Raw genomic sequence first — 19,592 nt, 5'->3', positions numbered from 1 at the left:
CCCGTCATTGTGCGTTCTCAATAGACATTCGGGTGCTTTCGTAAATTCGCTCTGGCTGTCTACTCTGCTCTGAATTTACAAACAGACAATGTAAAAGAATTCATGAGCGCATTCTGGAACTCCTGATTGAATTTAAGAGCACACCCGAAGTCGTATAATGTCTAACCAGTCATTTGTTATGCTAGATAGCTAGCAAGAGGTTGCATAGCAACAGCATCAACTTCAGGTAGAAAGGTGAAAAGCTAGTACGCGCAATTGAAAGCCTACTGTTCGTTTGCAGTATACTAAAATGAACTAATAATATATAGTATTCAGTATATACTCATTAAGTAGGTAGTATTTTTTTACTAGCCAAGTCAGTTAAGAACACATTCTTATTTTCAATAACGGCCTAGGAACAGTGGGTTAACTGCCTGTTCAGGGGCAGAAGGACAGATTTGTACCTTGTCAGCTCGGGGATTTGAACTTGCAACCTTCCGGTTACTAGTCCAACGCTCTAACCACTAGGCTACCCTGCCGCCACATACAGTATGTTAGTATGGGTATTCGAGCACAGCTCTTGTTTTTCATCAATGCTCATTAAGAAATGCTAGGCAAACAAGAATTGTCTTGGGGTGTGGTTTGATGTGGGTGTTTCTTGGATGTGTTTTTACCATTCAATTGCAATAAACAAGTGCAGTAGTGAATACGTAAGGTAAGCCAGCTTTGCTGTAGAAAACAACGTTTTGAAGTTGAGGACTTCTCCCGATGAGCATTGATACCAGAGTACGCTCATTTGGGCTAAAGTTTGAATCACAACGTACCAGATGAGTGCGGAATCTGACTTTGGACATTGAATTATTATTAAAAATGTTGTGTTCGATCAAAACATTCGGTTATGGAAGTGAATGTAGTGGTGCGTTTGGTTGGTGGATCTGCACATCTGTAATGAGGTAGGCTGTGCAGGTAGCCCAGATGAGAGTACGTCTGAGATGGATGAAGGTGAAAGGACTCAGTGATGAGTCTACCTACAAGACTGTACACATTTTTTGGTGGAAAAGGAGACGAGGGTGGATTTGCCACAGATGGGGACATAGATGGAAGGGGAGAATCTAGAAGAACAAACAGGCAGGGAGAAGAGGTACAGGAGAACAAAGTAGTAGTGTTTTTTTTTTATCTGAGACAACCAGTAAAATGTTACATCTGATAAAGTTGTCAGATGTACAGTGGTTCTTACTTTTGAAAGTTTTGAGCTTATGCAGCCACCGTTTGTGGTAGATGGTGGCAGATTGTGGTAAATTGCGTCTTGGCTGACACTTAAATAACGTGCCATAGAATTATGCGGAACCACACAAGATGTGCTGCAAGATGCTGCAACATTTAAGCTTATACGGTTCCAAAAAAAGGACTGCAAAAACATACGAAATAGGTTGTTCCAACCTGTAAACGAACAGTATGCTTTCAGTCGCGTGTACTTGCTCTTCACCTGTCAACCCAGGTCTGATGGCTACCTGTCTTTTGCTCCCCCACCTCCAAGAGTGTTTCTCTAACGGAACGATGACTGCGCTGGCGATGAAGGTGGAGTATGCTCCAGGTCTGAACCCCGGTCAGCTGACACTGAGCGACCCCGCCTCTACAGTGACGATCGCTTCGCCTACTTCCACTTCACTGTGAACTCCTGTGGCACCACCAGGAAGGTAAAATGACTATTACCCTGAGGTGATGGGTACCGTGTATTTATGGACTGTTTGCTTCTGTAGGCTGTAATAAGCAATTCCCCTCTACTACATAGTTTATCAACAATTCATGCTGTATGAGTGCATTACGCATCACAATTGTAGCTATTAGCTGTTATAGGGTGGTTTTTTTCCTTCACCAATTGCTCAATACTTTGTATACAGGGAAAATGTGCCTCTACTATCAGTGTGTCCACTCCACTGCTTGAAGTTTCCCCTATTGAAGTTGATTTTTACTGGAGTGGAGGAGTTTGTTTCTTTTTGGTTTAAATGGGAAAAGTAAAGTTTGACATTTTAATTTGGTGAATGGTGTACTAAGTCATGCGATAAGATTAAGGAATTTAGGTGATTATGAAGGGGAAATTGTGTGGAGTTTTTTTAGGAGTATTTTAGAGAAAGATAGATAATATATAGATACGGTGGAGGAAACTGTGGGTGAGTACTTTAATTGAAATTCTATCAAATGGAAAACTTGTAATTCATTATGAATTGGTATTAGTGGATAATTGTGTTAATTGTTTTACTTTTTCTGATTTTGTTAAAGGGTGAATTGTTCATCTTTTATTGTCTGAATGTTGTAAATATCGTAAATAGTGTGTTTTTTATATAATAAAAAAAAACATTTCTTTTTAAATGTGCCCGATCTCGGACGCTAAGCAGGGTCGGGCCTGGTTAGTACTTGGATGGGAGACCGCCTGGGAATACCAGGTGCTGTAAGCATTTTGCTCCAGCAGAGGGTTCTCGTGTCATGAGTGGAGCAACTGCCTTTTATTTATCACCATAATAATGTGTATTTTTATTGGACTAAAGGCAGTTTGTTAGTGATTCCCTGCCATGCCCTGATCAACTCCAATAATGGACAATGAGTTTCCCTCAATCTAGGCAGTGCATTCAGCATTTGTTTTTAGGCTAGGAGACTGTCAATGTCTGTAGTCCATTAGGGCCCTGTAAAATCCCTTCATTGTTTTGCCTGTCCCCCCCCCCCCCCCCAAAAAAAACAATTCCCCTATTCTTCATTTACATTACCCCGTTGACCGTTTGTCCCTGCATCTGTAGGTTTTTGCTCTCAAAAGTACACCTTTTTAATAGAAATATAACATGATTGGATGTTCCATGTCCACGACAACGTTTAAAACCCTAGCAGGAAACCACTTGAGGTCTGGGAAAAACAGAAGACATATCGATTTTTCAATAAAGCGTTTCACATTCTCCACTGGTTGAAATACTATCCTGAGTTAGATATGCATAGGTTTTTTTTCCTGTATATATGAATTACAAATCAATAATGTATAGTTACAATGTGTAATCATTGATATCCCAGGAGCAGTAAACACTTTTGAAGTGTACAATTGTAATACATACATGCAGACACCGCATCGTTTGATTTGACTGAAAGTGTGTCATACCTGAACCGCAGCTTTATTTGCCAGGGAAGAGTATATGGTCGGTGAATATATTCAATCTACAGGCTACAATATGGGAATCTCATACATGTGTATATAGGTCTTGCATCCTTGGCACAATGAAAGGTATATTCTACTCTCGGCTTCATTAATGCCATTCAGACTTGAGGCTCATTGATTGGTATGAACATTAGCTCAGAACTACATTTCAGGGTCCATACCCAGAGCGGCAACAGTTATTTAATCCAACTCAAGCGAGTAAATAGCTAGCCATTTTACTTCAGCTGCATTGCAAGGCAAGCTTACAATTGTGCAGTCAATGCTTTAGCCAGCTCGATTCTTTACATCCACTGTTTCACAAGACAACTGCCTGGTTTGTTGGTTCTCAGGAGTCCCTGAAAGACGATTTACAAATTCATTCTCCTAACACTAGCTAGTCTGGTAACTTGAGATTTGTAATTTAACTTTAACACAAAAAAAAGCATCCATCTCTACATTATCACATTCCTCTCAAATTGTACATTTGCTTGACTCGTTAAGGCAACTTCCATCTGTTTTGTCAGCAATCTTTGTTGGGTGGCTCGTGTCAAAATTAGTCTTTGGTCAAAGCCTTGGGACCCAAATGCATAATTATTGCGCAAACTCCCCCTTGTGGTGGTCTGGAGCAATGAAGCCGTCCCGCGGTGCAAGCTCGCAACTTTTTAAGGAGTGTCTTCAGTCACGTACGGTGTGTGTTGAAATCTTAGCCTGATGCGGAATAGATTGCAACGTAATCATGGCTCTACCTTCGTAGTTCGGACTTGGAGATTGTGAAGAGATGTCTTGTGGGGAATGCATGGGTGTCCGAGCTGTGCGCTAGTAGTTTAAAAAAGACAGCTCGGTACATTCAAATCAAATTTATTTATATAGCCCTTCGTACATCAGCTGATATCTCAAAGTGCTGTACAGAAACCCAGCCTAAAACCCCAAACAGCACGCAATGCAGGTGTAGAAGCACGGTGGCTAGGAAAAACTCCCTAGAAAGGCCAAAACCTAGGAAGAAACCTAGAGAGGAACCAGGCTATGTGGGGTGGCCGGTCCTCTTCTGGCTGTGCCGGGTGGAGATAACAGAACATGGCCAAGATGTTCAAATGTTCATAAATGACCAGCACGGTCGAATAATAACAAGGCAGAACAGTTGAAACTGGAGCAGCAGCACAGTCAGGTGGACCGGGGACAGCAAGGAGTCATCATGTCAGCACTTCTTACAAACAAGTAGCGATGAATTCATGCATATCATTAAAGAAGAAATGTCCATATTTGGATGGAAACCAAGCTAGTGAGAGGTATCAAGGAAAGTTGTAATTTCAGTTGAAAATTACCAACACTGCATCCAACCACAGCCCTGCTGGTTTCACTTTGGCAAACCACTATAACATTGAGTCAGTTCATCCTACTGGACATTGGAAAGCTTTTGTTTTGACACCCATTGTTTGTCCTAGACGGGAAATTGGTGCGCAACACTTATCTCCCTCCGGTGGATGGTTCAGAGTTCCATGCTTACAAAAGGGTTGATTGATACATGTCAGATGACAAGCCTACTACATGCACCTTGGTGTTAAACGCAAATCAGATACAATTAAGGTAGCTCCAACGGTTAGGATTGTTTTATATAGAACACTTTATTTGACAAGACATTACACCCAAAGAATGTATCCAGAAGAAACATATAAATGACGCTCCTCAGAGAAGTCTTTGACATGTCGTTGACCTGTTGAGAGAGAGAGAGAGAAACTATTAGTTCAGTTATGGTCTGCCAGGGTCTGAAAAGCATAAAACAAGACCTACCTCTTTTCGGGTTGTCCTGATTCACACATTGTCCACTACAGGGGCCGCCAGAGGGACTACTGGCGTCACAGATGACCACATCACAATGGACAAAGACCTAGGAATCAAAGATTTGATGCTGTCAGATTATTATTATTTTTAATAATAGGTATGATTCCACTCACAAAATTAACCAATAAAGATTGTGGGGTGAACTTTGTTACCTGGCCACTCGGCTCAACCGCATCCTCGGCGAAGGAAAACATATAGACCTCAAAGCGTTTGACGTGAGGGGGGGAAGTGGACCCTGGCATCAGCTACTACCGGGTGGAAGACCACACTGTATGGATCCTCGGGGTTCTCACAGCTGCCAGTGTAGAGAGAGGGACTAAGTTAGGAACAAGAAAACGCTGCAAACCCCAACCGCCTTGTGTAGATCAGATCTTTTCCCCCCCTCCAGTATGAACTAAAGGAATGTTTTTGCTAACAGGCTTTTTTATTTATGAAAAAAACATTTCATATACAATGTAAAGGCTCGAGACTTCCTACCTGTAGAGTGAGGACGTTTCTAGTAAAAATTTTAAATATGACATTCATTTTCTATAGCTAATCTCTGACCAGTCTTATGTTAGAAATATTGTTCCAGTATTCACTGGAACAATAGTAAGTAGCCATGCCACGAGGGACATCAAAGAGCGGGTCAGACTGACAGAACCATCCCCGGCGGCCAGAGTGCATAAAAGGAATGGTAACAGAAATTTACATTAGACCAGAAAACCGTGAGGCGCAAGCTACACGTTTGGAACTTTCCTAAACTCACAAGTACCTAGAAAAATGAACTTAAGTGGGATCATTCTGCTACTATATCCAAACCATCACCCACTGAGGAATCAGGGACAGGGTTGATTAGCCCATCTTCCAGAACGAGTGAAAGGAAAACCCATCCTGTAGTTCTGTTCAAGACTAGTCATTGGAGCCACGGACAACATTGTGATCTCATGTAGCAAATCAGCGAGAAGACACCACCTACCTTGCCACATAAATACATTCATGCTTTTACTCCAAGCTGGTGCCGGTTCGTGTGTTAAATAAATGTCCCTTACGGAATGGGGGGGGGGGGGGGGGAACCTTGTAACAGCAGTCATATTGTGTTTAGTCTGTGTTGTTATTTAGTTAGCTAGTAATTCAATTAAACCAACTTGTATAGTACTGAATCATAAGGCTGGGGTTTTTGCAGCTGCAAGGAGGATACGATGTAATGTTAATAAGTTGACTATCAATTGAAGTCGGGCACCCCAAATCCTAACATGATTCATTTAGAGTCAGCTAACAATTAAACAGTCACGACAGTGGTTTGTTGGTTTGTATTTCTGATATTTTGGCCCATCAGACCTGGATGCATCTGATCAAGTACGTTTTTATTTAAAGAACAGAAATTGGGCTTTCCGTCAACAATATTTATTTTGGTCTACTGCAATGGCTTGTTAAATGACAACTGTCAAACATGTATATTCAATGCCATTGACATGAGGTGAGATGTCCCTCTAAATGGTTCTTAAAATTCTAAATGATCCAGAATGGTCAGACTACAGGCGACCCAATATTGACCGTGGTTTAACCAAAGTAGCCGAATAGACAGTCGGTATCAACAAGGAAATCATATTTTTCAAAATAAGACCTTCATTTTAAATAAGAATTCCATGCAATGCGCCAGAGAAATTCTTCCACATGTGGAGGACTTCTGTGAAGGGCGCAGCTCTACTATAAGTCACCTACGCATTGACAGTTTAGGCCTACTTTTTTTTTTTTTTTTTTTTTTTGCTTCTTTGGGAGGTTTATCCTTCACTGTTTAACTGCCAGATATTAGCAAAAAGGAATTTGTGAAATCTGAAGACGTTACATGAAGAGACAAACGCCCACACCAGTACAAATCCACTTGAGCCGACGGTCAGGATTTTGCACAACGATATAGTTGCAGCTGAAGTGACAAATCTGAACTGCCCATTTCGTGCACAGCCATGTGAATGTTGTGTCTTTTCCTATGATATACTAAACATTTCAGCCTGGGTTTTTTTAAACAGCTGCAAAGTTACTCCGTGTCCACATGGCCAAATTTAGGTTTTTGATACCATTTCATAAAATTGCGTGATTTGATAGCATTTTGCAAACCCGATCCCCCAAATGAATGGTTTTGACCAATAAAGTTGCTTCACTACACTGCTTGGTGTAACATGCATCCAGATACTGAAAAGGCACCCGCAAAATAAAGTGTCATTTGCAGCATGCATAATCATGGGCAAAGTCATTGTGGCCCATTACAATGTAGGATAAATATAGTCATCTTCCAATAGTTAACCAATTTAAATTCTTGAGATAAAAATTAGGCCAGCGTGTCCATCTGTGGCAAAGTGCTCACCCAAATCAAAAATGTAGTAACATTTTTTCAAATATGAACATTAGCAAGATGCTGCTACACTTGACCGTGGTATTTGTTCATGTTTAGCAACTCCCAATTAGCGCATTCCTCTAGGACAGGAAATGCCATTGAAAGCAGCATCAACTTCTGGGGATCCTGTCAACTGATCCCATTCAATTTCAAACATCCATGCTGCACAGGCATCTGAACCATCCTTTAGGTTTAGTGCAATAACTGTTTTAAACACAAGAGGTCACTTGTGCCTGAATTCAACCCAACACTGACTGAATAGTTGTTGGTTTTAAGAGCAGTTTGAAACCAATCGGAAAGGCAAGCCAAGCTTGCCAGCCGCTCTTGATTTCCATTTGACTGACCATCAGTTTGGCACAACACTGAACTCTAGCCAACCAAAAGGATAAATTGAGTAAAAAGGTGTTGTTAACGCCAACATTAACCTTTTCACACGCGAGTTCCAAATATCTTCAACAGTCGCCCCAGTGGGAGTTGATTTTATGGGCGTGATGTCAGAATGCACTCACCGTTCCAACATGTGGACATTTAACCCGCGCTGACCTCAGACCAAGGGACACTACCTGCTAATTTTGCCTCATTCATTCACAAAAGTAGCCCATTTCACTGTTGCAGACCATTTCTATTTGAGAATTTAATGAGCCGTACAAACTTTCCTTCAAAAGAAAGCCCAAGCACTTCCCCAGATCAAGTATACAGTCCTTGCAAATAACTGTGGACATGCGTGCATTCCTATCAAAGTGCCTTATTTTCTGTGTAACGCGTTGTCGTTTCTACTGTAGAGTACCGTAATTATAATGTACTCAGCGTTTTATTCATGCGTTCTGATTCTTGCCTAGATTGTAATGGACACGAGTGTAAAACACTTTAAGGTGGTACTGAATACGAGTTAACCTGACTGCATTGTATGATGTCTGTCAGACTAATGGTGATCTCAACTGGAGTACCCGTTAACATTTATATATTTTACAAGCAAAGCTGGAATAAACACCTTTATTTCTCATCAGTACAAAACATTGTTTAGATGCTTTTCAGACAACGCGGTGTGCAGCATACGTTCCGTTCCAATGATACGCTGCAGGGACCACTCAGTGATAACAAGCATGTGATCATACGCGCCAGATTCTCCCATAAGTGTTCAATTGGGTGGAGATCTGGTGACAGACCCCACAGCGTTTTGACCACTCGACCTATGGATAGCCACGGTAGCCAAAGTAAATGGCCTGCCAAGCATGATAGGTTGCTAATTACTCAGGAACCACACTTGTTTAGGCCCAAAAACAACATGTTACCCATTAATGATGAGATTCCACCGGGGTCGGGAGTCACGGTCCTCGTTGAGGGTGGCCCAGCAGTGATCAAGCACCAGCGCTACCTTGGGATCAGAGGACGTGGTCAGCTCCACCTCAAAGTGCAGAGGCTGTCTCAGGTACCTCACCACTGGATAGTCCGCCTCCTGGTGGAACGTGTTATACGAGGCGTCTGGAACACAGAACAAGACAACCGGGGGTCGTGTTCAGTGGGCACCATCTGAACTTGTCCATTAAGAAATGCTCGTTTATCATATCCTATTGTGCCCCAATGAACACAAGCCATTTATAGCCAACACTACCCACCCCCCACCAGAGGCTTCTGACAAATTCCCAAATCAGCTCCTCACCGTTACTCCATAGTCACACCTGTAGATCTCAGAAAGCAAGAGTAATATATCATAAGGCTTAGATTTTTGGGAATGGTTTTGTAAAGGAGACCTTCCAAGGCTAGGGGTCAAGTTCAAATTTGGGCACGCTTACCCTGAGCGAGTCTCATTCTGACCATTAGTCGACCCGTCCCAGTCTCGGCAAAAGGCTCGTTGTCACGCGGCCTGGTCAGGAAGGCCAATGTGCGAGTGATGTTGGCCATAGTAGCAGGAAACCTTTAACCTAAAAAAAGCAACTTCAATAGGGGAAACTTCAAGCAGTGGAGTGGACACTGGTAGTAGAGGCACATTTTCCCTGTATACAAAGTATTGAGCAATTGGTGAAGAAGAAAAAAATACCTATGAAAGCTAATAGCTACAATTGTGATGCTTAATGCACTTACTGATATTCCTCCTCTGAAGACGTTGTGGCATTCAGCTTCACCTCAAGTTCATCTGGCAAGGAGATTTTGTTCTCATACAGCATGACATTGTTGATAAACTGTGTAGTAGAGGGGAATTGCTTATTACAACCTGCAGAAGCAAACAGTCCGTAAATACACAGTACCCATCACCTCAGGGTAATAGTCATTTTACCTTCCTGGTGGTGCCACAGGAGTTCACAGTGAAGTGGAAGTAGGCGAAGCGATCGTCACTGTAGGTGGGACCACAGGCGGGGTCGCTCAGGGTCAGCTGACCGGGGTTCAGACCGGGAACAGAATCACCTTCACCGCCAGCGCAGTCATCGTTCCGTTAGAGAAACACTCTTGGAGGTGGGGGAGCAAAAGACAGGTAGTCATCAGACCTGGGTTCTGTATTTGTTCCACTTATTGGGCGTGAACCAATGGAATATCACCAAAAGTGCAAACCATGCACTACTATACGACTCACAGTATTTGCAAGGAACCCAGGTTTGGTAACCATGTTAAATGACTATTTATCGGAATTAATTGTTTGAGAACCAACCAGTCAGCGTTTTGAGGAAGCTGCAAGCCAGGGAAAAGTATTTGATGGTCATGTTGTTGTAAGGATTCAACAGAGCCACATCCAGTCTGCTCCTGACAGAGGACGAGTGAACCGACTGGGAACCAATGGGAGAGTTCATTAGTCCAACATTGTATGCATGTATACAGGGTAAGGAAAGCGAGGCTAGCTGCAGCAATTTAGGTTAACATGTTTTGGGAGAGCGTCGTACCTCAAACACTGCGTCCGGCGAAGAGAAGGCAACGTGATGGTGAAGTCTGTGTCGCCCTCTGTTAAATACTGTTGAGCAAACTCATGGTTAAGCAGCCGCTTGCCAACCAAGACCACAAAAAGGGCTCTTGGTTCCTGTAGTCCACAGTGATGTGGAAGTTCTCCTGATCACAGTTGCCAGTGACTGAGGGTGGCACTACAAGGACAAACAGGGTTGTGTTCATTAATTAAGCACAAAAAACAGGAAGGTACTACTTGAACTTGTCCAAGAAGAAACCCTTGTTTAGATTGCAAAATGTTTTGCTACGGTGGGACTGAATAAACATGAACAGGACAACTGGGTCCAAATACTCTAAAGCTTAACATTTTCTTTGTAGAGAGACCGCATAGGAAAACCCTACAGTATGGCTAGTTGGGCTTTCACTGCCAATTTCCTTTCAGGGCAATCATTAACGAGAGGAAACCATTCAACAGTAGTTTGGCATAGTCCAGAGACATACCTATGTCCAGCAGTACAGCGTCCACAACGGCAGAGTGAGAGAAAGGAGCGTACTCTGGAAAGACGACCAGGCCGTAGATCAGCTGAAGAGTGAAGGTTGTGACACCTTGTTCCGCCCTTCTCTGTAGTGAAGTTGAAAGCATTATTGCTGTAACAGAACTCTATTCAACATCAAGTGACAACTAAGTACATATGGGGACTATTAAAACAAACTATATACTTAAAGTAATGTTCCCCTAAATCAAATGCATACAACAGCCAAAATAATGGAAACACAAAGTACATTTGTGCCATTATTTCTATTTTGTTGGTGGCCCACTTATTAGGGCATGTACAAATCACTGCGTGTGGCTTTGCATTTAACAGAAACACACCTCCTTGAAGACCACCGGGTCTGAGAAGGGCACCTCCATCCTGAAGGTCTTCAAGGTGTTGTCCGGGGATCTCTGCTCCTGAACATTGAAGCCCCTGGCGTTGCACTCTGCAACAGTTAGCACCGTGGTGGGAAAGGTGATGTTCAGCAGCTCCACATCAAGGTTGAAGGTCCCCAACTCAAGCACAAACACTGCCTGCTCAGGAACTGTGTCTAAGGGCGTGTCTGTTCATTGGCAAACAAAGGAAAACATTTCGGAATGCGGAACAATGGCAGTTGACATTTGTTATTGGGTAAGTCCAGGTATTGCCTCCCCGTTTCAGTACATTTTCTTCCGTTTTGTGCCTAATGAACAACCAAAATTACCCTAGGCACTATTTAACTAAACCAGACTCACAGTTGCGAACTTGTGGAGGCCTGGCCATCGGAGGTGTTGTGATAGGGAAGAGGACTTTATAGCTGGTGTCCTCGTGTGCGATCTCCTCGATCCACAGCAACTCAAGCATGGGCTCAATGGTGTAAGTGACAAAGTACTGGTCATCCTGAATATGGCTCTGTAAGGGAGACGAGTGATGTAATACACAATTGGAGTGCAAAAACAGATAAATGTTCCTTATAAGCCAGAATGTTAAATACAATTATTCTACCGCTTGTCTTTTTGCCACTCGTAATTTAAGACAAAATATCCAAAGGAAAGTATTGGTTACCAGACAGGTGTATGGTTGTCAACTTGCATTTCCAAAGCAACTGACAAGCAAAGTAAACACTAGCACAATATGTAAACAGCAGCCGAGTGTTGCTTGCATTCAGTTGACAGTGGCAAAGCTACCGGCTACCTAAAAGGCAGGTAAACAATCCTTTAGTGTGGATATTTGGTCTCAAATTTCAAGCGGCTAAAGGACAAACCGCAAAGACAAGCGGTAGAGTAAATTCACACAATTTTGTATATTAACCTGATTAAGCAGACAATTGCTCAATAAGAAACATTTTACACAAGACAACGTTTCTAGGAGTTTAACCATGAGAGATAGCAAAGGGCTACTGCAAAGCACTGACAACTGCTGTAGTAAAAAGGGCTCTAAAAATTCGATTTAGAAATGAAACCGGATCATTTTACTCATCCAATGCTGACCTTGAAATAGCCGCCAACCGCCCCCACCGGAATTTCAACAATAATGTGAGCCTCTGTGACTAAAACCGAGTAGTTTCTGGCAGCCATTTCCTCAGTGTTCAGCCTCTTAGCGTCAATTCCCATGTACACCTCCAACATGGTGAAGGCATCAGAGGAGAAAAGTGGGTCTATGTGCTTGGGCATGTACCAGGTGATCACTTCTGGAGTAAAGGCAACTGCCCCTGCAGTGAAACAAGAAGCCAAGTGCACATCAAAACAGAACATTTTGCAACTGAACACAACTGTGCCATTATTTGGAAAAAGTTCACCCCCAAAACATTTTCCCAACATGAAAGTCTTGTCTGGAGCCAATTAAGAACTGGGCTTATAGGATCTTAAATTATTTCACACTCAACCTGGTGTTGGACAAACAGCCGTGGCATCTACTCGAGTAACCAGCCACTTCTGCTCAAAGAAGGTTGAGGTTGAGAGCACCCGCATCGGAACCCCAGCTACCTGTTCAGGGGGCAACCACACCAGGGCCGTGTTCAGTAGGGCACAACGTATTAACAATATGTTGCCGAGTTCAGGTAGGGCCACCGTTTCCAAATGTTTGCTCAACTGAACATGCTTACATTCTGGAGGTATGTCTCCTCTGCATTATGAGGGCTTCTTAACACCAGCCGTGTGGGAGTGTTGGCTATTGCATAGCCCTTTCTTTGGACCTCATCCACATTCATGACATTCTTGCTAGGACTAAAGACGACTGCTGTCATTTTGTATCCTGAAGCAACAGCCTGTCTCAGGAAATGGAAACATGAATTAAACAAAATTGTCAACAAACGCACATTGTTTAGCGCCATCCTGTCATTTTGTAGTGAAATTACAGAAACATGGCTACCTCAGCTCCTCTCCGGAAGTTGCCGCTCCTTGCTTTCGGGCCCCCAGTGGGCTGTTCGGGGATGGTTTGGATGTCTGGAAGAGTCCTTCTGACAGACACCTAGAGAACAAAGGCCATTATTCCCTATGCATTTTCTCCCTCCCATACAATAGGAAATCAAGGGCCAGTTCTCAATCTGTCCACTCACCTCCTTAAATGCATTGAGAATAGGCCAAAATGCCTCACCTCTAAAGTTCTCCTATGTGCATTTTGAAGAGGCGAGTGGAATTGAGATAGTCAAGACCTCTACGTTGTGTCGCAGAAGAAATTAAACACTGGACAGTTGTAGCTCTAGACAGATCATTTATACAGGCAGTACGACTGTAAACATGTCCATTGGGGCATGCTCTGCTCACTTGCCTCCATGTAGTTGCGGTCGCACAGAATCTCTCGGGAGGTCCAGGGGGTGTAGCTACAGGTTTTGCCCACTCTATACACAGGGTCTTCAGTCATGTGCTTTCCTGGCAGCCTGAACTGCATGACCAAGCTGAACATCTTATCATCCTAAAATGAAGGGGGAAGCAATAAACAAAATTCAGGTGACATTCATGCAAGTTATAGACTGTGGCAAAATTGGCTATATGAATGCAGCTGCCACTGTATTGAAGCCACACTACAGGAGTAGAGCTCAATAGTTCACATCACTGCAGTCTGTATCAGAAAGTTGGCTGGCCCTCTGAAAGCACTCCATAAACTTCCGCTGTACCTTACATCATCGTTAACTTAGAGGTAAGAGATACCAGACCCAGCAGGGGTGGCTAACAATGGAGATCCTTTTGATATCCACAGAGTTAAGTAAAACTGCTTCAATGTTTCTGGAACCAGACTTCTAATAACCTCCATGCGCTAAATTGTATGTATTAGCACCTCAGGCTTATTGAGGACCTTTCTACTGAAGAATATGATTTTATTTTTCCATCTAGTGATGCAAATATTGACTTGTATCTTTGTGTATGACTCCATGTCAAAGGTAAATAAAATGACATTGCTACAGTATGAGTTGCAAATGCAGTGACACTGAAAGGCAAACTGTCCATTTGAAGTACAAGCAAACACTACAGTTCTTAGGGTTACCATGTTTTGGGAAAAGCAGTTTTGAAGAGAAGCAAAAAACATGGCATTCCCCATGGGGTCAAATTTAAAGCTGAATCCACACTGAGTAGCAAGGCCAGGCGTCAGGTTTATGATTTGTGTGTCATCTGGAAGGGATGGAGATGGTGTGAACACAATAGTTGACGAGCAATATCAAGCCACGAATTATGAAAGGAGAGAAAGAAAATCATAAAAGAGGCAAACTCACTGAAGACAGCATCAACCTCTTCAAAAAGAGGAGCGACACTCAAACGAATAACGTTACCAAGGCATTCAGCGTTGAGGTCATCTGGAATAGGAAAGGTTAGTTAAAAAAAAAAAACTTTTCAAACGCTTAGTGCTTAAATTTGCAAGGTGCAAAGTGCATACTTATAGAAGGTGTCTGTTGTGCTTGTATGCCCACAGCTGCCAGCAATAGGCAAAACAACCTGTAAGGCATTTGACAAATTATTATGATTGATTAAAAGGAGGAAGAACACAACTCAAATGTTTGCATCGCATAAGACTCTCCCAGGCCTGCTACTACTTACCCTGAGCTAAGGAAAAGAATCATTGTAGAACAGATTTGTTCTGATAAAATACACAGCTACAGAACCTGATATTTGACCCAAAGTGTGCAGCCTACAGCCCAGGGGTATGCAACTTTTACCCTATGGCAAAGGCTTCCCACACTCAGTCACCTGAACCCCAAAGGGCTGCACATTTCCTTTTTATTCCCCTAGCCCTACAAAGCTGATTCAAATAATCATCCAGCTTTGTTAATCTGAATCAGCTGTGTAGTGTTAGAACAAAAACCTAAATGTAAGGCTACTGTTCAATTTTAGAAGGGTGCTCCGCCCTCACCGCTCGGCTCAGGTTAATAGAACTCCCTCATTAGCAGCACAACAGCCTTTCACAGATGAAAAGCAGAATTACCCAACCGTCTACAATTGTAGCCCAGACAGAGAGAAAGATATTGGCCTCTAATGGCCAAAATGTAGTCAACTGGGTGGGACTACCAACTTCATTGGCTGAGCCCTACTGGTGACCCTGTTGAAGTCATGTCCGATCGGGTCATCAGAAGGGCTCAGACAATTGTGAAGAAGAAATGTTACTACTTTAATATGAAGATAGCCTCAATGGCGCTGCCCATGCTGTCACAGACACTAACTATATTGGCACAGATACATAGATGAGTCTTTTATCTTCTTATGGCTTCTTATTATCTTCTTGTCCAGAGGTGCCCAGAGTAAACTGCCTGCTACTCAGTCCCAGATATGCATATCATTAGTATATGTGGATAGAACACACTCTGAAGTTTCTAAAACCGTTTGAATGATGATGTCTGTGAGTATAACAGAACACATATGGCAGGCAAAAACCTGAGAACAAATCTGAGGATGGTCGTTTTTCAACTCATTCCCTATTGAAGACCCAGTGGGATATTGGTCATGTTGCACTTCCTAGATGTCAACAGGCTTCCACTAGATGCCAACAGTCTTTAGAACCTGTTTGATGCTTCTACTGTGAAGTGAGGGCGAATGAGAGGGGAATGAGTCAGAGGTCTGGCAGAATGCCTTGAGCTCGTGACGCTCGTTCACATGAGGGCGAGCTCTGTTCCATCGCAATTCTACAGACAAAGGAATTCTCCAGTTGGAACATTATTGAAGATTTATTTTAACAACATCCTAAAGATTGATTCTATACATCGTTTGACATGTTTCTACGGACTGTAATGGAACTTTTTGACATCTCGTCTGCTCCTAGTGAAATAAAAAAATACTATGGATATATTTAGTATGCCAAATGTTCCAGGATGTCGTACTACATTCGCCAAAATATGGGGAATACACGAAGAGGACACTATTTCCGTACTTTAGCGCCAATAATGCAAATCTTCAGGAAATCTACCCAATGTTTGACGTGATTATTCCCGTCATTGTGCGTTCTCAATAGACATTCGGGTGCTTTCGTAAATTCGCTCTGGCTGTCTACTCTGCTCTGAATTTACAAACAGACAATGTAAAAGAATTCATGAGCGCATTCTGGAACTCCTGATTGAATTTAAGAGCACACCCGAAGTCGTATAATGTCTAACCAGTCATTTGTTATGCTAGATAGCTAGCAAGAGGTTGCATAGCAACAGCATCAACTTCGGGTAGACAGGTGAAAAGCTAGTACGCGCAATTGAAAGCCTACTGTTCGTTTACAGTATACTAAAATGAACTAATAATATATACTCCATTAAGTATGTAGTATTTTTTATTTTTTTACTAGGCAAGTCAGTTAAGAACAAATTCTTATTTTCAATAACGGCCTAGGAACAGTGGGTTAACTGCCTGTTCAGGGGCAGAAGGACAGATTTGTACCTTGTCAGCTCGGGGATTTGAACTTGCAACCTTCCGGTTACTAGTCCAACGCTCTAACCACTAGGCTACCCTGCCGCCACATACAGTATGTTAGTATGGGTATTCGAGCACAGCTCTTGTTTTTCATCAATGCTCATTAAGAAATGCTAGGCAAACAAGAATTGTCTTGGGGTGTGGTTTGATGTGGGTGTTTCTTGGATGTGTTTTTACCATTCAATTGCAATAAACAAGTGCAGTAGTGAATACGTAAGGTAAGCCAGCTTTGCTGTAGAAAACAACGTTTTGAAGTTGAGGACTTCTCCCGATGAGCATTGATACCAGAGTACGCTCATTGGGCTAAAGTTTGAATCACAACGTACCAGATGAGTGCGGAATCTGACTTTGGACATTGAATTATTATTAAAAATGTTGTGTTCGATCAAAACATTCGGTTATGGAAGTGAATGTAGTGGTGCGTTTGGTTGGTGGATCTGCACATCTGTAATGAGGTAGGCTGTGCAGGTAGCCCAGATGAGAGTACGTCTGAGATGGATGAAGGTGAAAGGACTCAGTGATGAGTCTACCTACAAGACTGTACACATTTTTTGGTGGAAAAGGAGACGAGGGTGGATTTGCCACAGATGGGGACATAGATGGAAGGGGAGAATCTAGAAGAACAAACAGGCAGGGAGAAGAGGTACAGGAGAACAAAGTAGTAGTGTTTTTTTTATCTGAGACAACCAGTAAAATGTTACATCTGATAAAGTTGTCAGATGTACAGTGGTTCTTACTTTTGAAAGTTTTGAGCTTATGCAGCCACCGTTTGTGGTAGATGGTGGCAGATTGTGGTAAATTGCGTCTTGGCTGACACTTAAATAACGTGCCATAGAATTATGCGGAACCACACAAGATGTGCTGCAAGATGCTGCAACATTTAAGCTTATACGGTTCCAAAAAGGACTGCAAAAACATACGAAATAGGTTGTTCCAACCTGTAAACGAACAGTATGCTTTCAGTCGCGTGTACTTGCTCTTCACCTGTCAACCCAGGTCTGATGGCTACCTGTCTTTTGCTCCCCCACCTCCAAGAGTGTTTCTCTAACGGAACGATGACTGCGCTGGCGATGAAGGTGGAGTATGCTCCAGGTCTGAACCCCGGTCAGCTGACACTGAGCGACCCCGCCTCTACAGTGACGATCGCTTCGCCTACTTCCACTTCACTGTGAACTCCTGTGGCACCACCAGGAAGGTAAAATGACTATTACCCTGAGGTGATGGGTACCGTGTATTTATGGACTGTTTGCTTCTGTAGGCTGTAATAAGCAATTCCCCTCTACTACATAGTTTATCAACAATTCATGCTGTATGAGTGCATTACGCATCACAATTGTAGCTATTAGCTGTTATAGGGTGGTTTTTTTCCTTCACCAATTGCTCAATACTTTGTATACAGGGAAAATGTGCCTCTACTATCAGTGTGTCCACTCCACTGCTTGAAGTTTCCCCTATTGAAGTTGATTTTTACTGGAGTGGAGGAGTTTGTTTCTTTTTGGTTTAAATGGGAAAAGTAAAGTTTGACATTTTAATTTGGTGAATGGTGTACTAAGTCATGCGATAAGATTAAGGAATTTAGGTGATTATGAAGGGGAAATTGTGTGGAGTTTTTTTAGGAGTATTTTAGAGAAAGATAGATAATATATAGATACGGTGGAGGAAACTGTGGGTGAGTACTTTAATTGAAATTCTATCAAATGGAAAACTTGTAATTCATTATGAATTGGTATTAGTGGATAATTGTGTTAATTGTTTTACTTTTTCTGATTTTGTTAAAGGGTGAATTGTTCATCTTTTATTGTCTGAATGTTGTAAATATCGTAAATAGTGTGTTTTTTATATAATAAAAAAAAACATTTTTTTTTAAATGTGCCCGATCTCGGACGCTAAGCAGGGTCGGGCCTGGTTAGTACTTGGATGGGAGACCGCCTGGGAATACCAGGTGCTGTAAGCATTTTGCTCCAGCAGAGGGTTCTCGTGTCATGAGTGGAGCAACTGCCTTTTATTTATCACCATAATAATGTGTATTTTTATTGGACTAAAGGCAGTTTGTTAGTGATTCCCTGCCATGCCCTGATCAACTCCAATAATGGACAATGAGTTTCCCTCAATCTAGGCAGTGCATTCAGCATTTGTTTTTAGGCTAGGAGACTGTCAATGTCTGTAGTCCATTAGGGCCCTGTAAAATCCCTTCATTGTTTTGCCTGTCCCCCCACCCCCCAAAAAAAAACAAATTCCCCTATTCTTCATTTACATTACCCCGTTGACCGTTTGTCCCTGCATCTGTAGGTTTTTGCTCTCAAAAGTACACCTTTTTAATAGAAATATAACATGATTGGATGTTCCATGTCCACGACAACGTTTAAAACCCTAGCAGGAAACCACTTGAGGTCTGGGAAAAACAGAAGACATATCGATTTTTCAATAAAGCGTTTCACATTCTCCACTGGTTGAAATACTATCCTGAGTTAGATATGCATAGGTTTTTTTTCCTGTATATATGAATTACAAATCAATAATGTATAGTTACAATGTGTAATCATTGATATCCCAGGAGCAGTAAACACTTTTGAAGTGTACAATTGTAATACATACATGCAGACACCGCATCGTTTGATTTGACTGAAAGTGTGTCATACCTGAACCGCAGCTTTATTTGCCAGGGAAGAGTATATGGTCGGTGAATATATTCAATCTACAGGCTACAATATGGGAATCTCATACATGTGTATATAGGTCTTGCATCCTTGGCACAATGAAAGGTATATTCTACTCTCGGCTTCATTAATGCCATTCAGACTTGAGGCTCATTGATTGGTATGAACATTAGCTCAGAACTACATTTCAGGGTCCATACCCAGAGCGGCAACAGTTATTTAATCCAACTCAAGCGAGTAAATAGCTAGCCATTTTACTTCAGCTGCATTGCAAGGCAAGCTTACAATTGTGCAGTC

At 42.3% G+C, this 19,592-nt stretch overlaps 1 long non-coding RNA gene and 1 pseudogene across 4 annotated transcripts in view; one reads left to right on the top strand and one right to left on the bottom strand.

Annotated features, from left to right (window-relative positions):
- LOC124027086 overlaps positions 1–18,368 on the top strand; it is a 50,203-nt gene extending 31,835 nt beyond the window's left edge. For 2 of the 3 annotated variants that reach the window (XR_006837337.1, XR_006837336.1), the window contains one exon: positions 1,517–2,211. This is a non-coding gene — a long non-coding RNA (uncharacterized LOC124027086). Of the gene's footprint in view, positions 1–1,516; positions 2,212–17,673 lie in introns of those variants that run through there. The other variant, XR_006837338.1, reaches the window with a different exon arrangement.
- LOC124027083 lies at positions 4,761–14,953 on the bottom strand (annotated as a pseudogene). Its single transcript, XR_006837333.1, has 21 exons — positions 14,788–14,953; positions 14,627–14,685; positions 14,466–14,546; positions 14,240–14,364; positions 13,526–13,669; positions 13,127–13,225; positions 12,861–13,022; positions 12,642–12,741; positions 12,247–12,467; positions 11,512–11,668; positions 11,116–11,339; positions 10,743–10,863; positions 10,244–10,438; positions 10,015–10,129; positions 9,646–9,814; positions 9,453–9,550; positions 9,164–9,292; positions 8,663–8,852; positions 5,149–5,291; positions 4,946–5,042; positions 4,761–4,868 (listed from the first exon to the last, which is right to left on the bottom strand). The product of XR_006837333.1 is annotated as an uncharacterized LOC124027083 (transcript).
- Positions 18,369–19,592: the final 1,224 nt, after the last annotated feature.

The sequence above is a fragment of the Oncorhynchus gorbuscha genome, unplaced genomic scaffold (assembly GCF_021184085.1).
Source record: "Oncorhynchus gorbuscha isolate QuinsamMale2020 ecotype Even-year unplaced genomic scaffold, OgorEven_v1.0 Un_scaffold_2942, whole genome shotgun sequence".
Lineage (NCBI taxonomy): Eukaryota > Metazoa > Chordata > Actinopteri > Salmoniformes > Salmonidae > Oncorhynchus > Oncorhynchus gorbuscha.
Note: the sequence above shows the minus strand (reverse complement) of the source record. Positions and strands in the feature narration are given on the sequence as shown.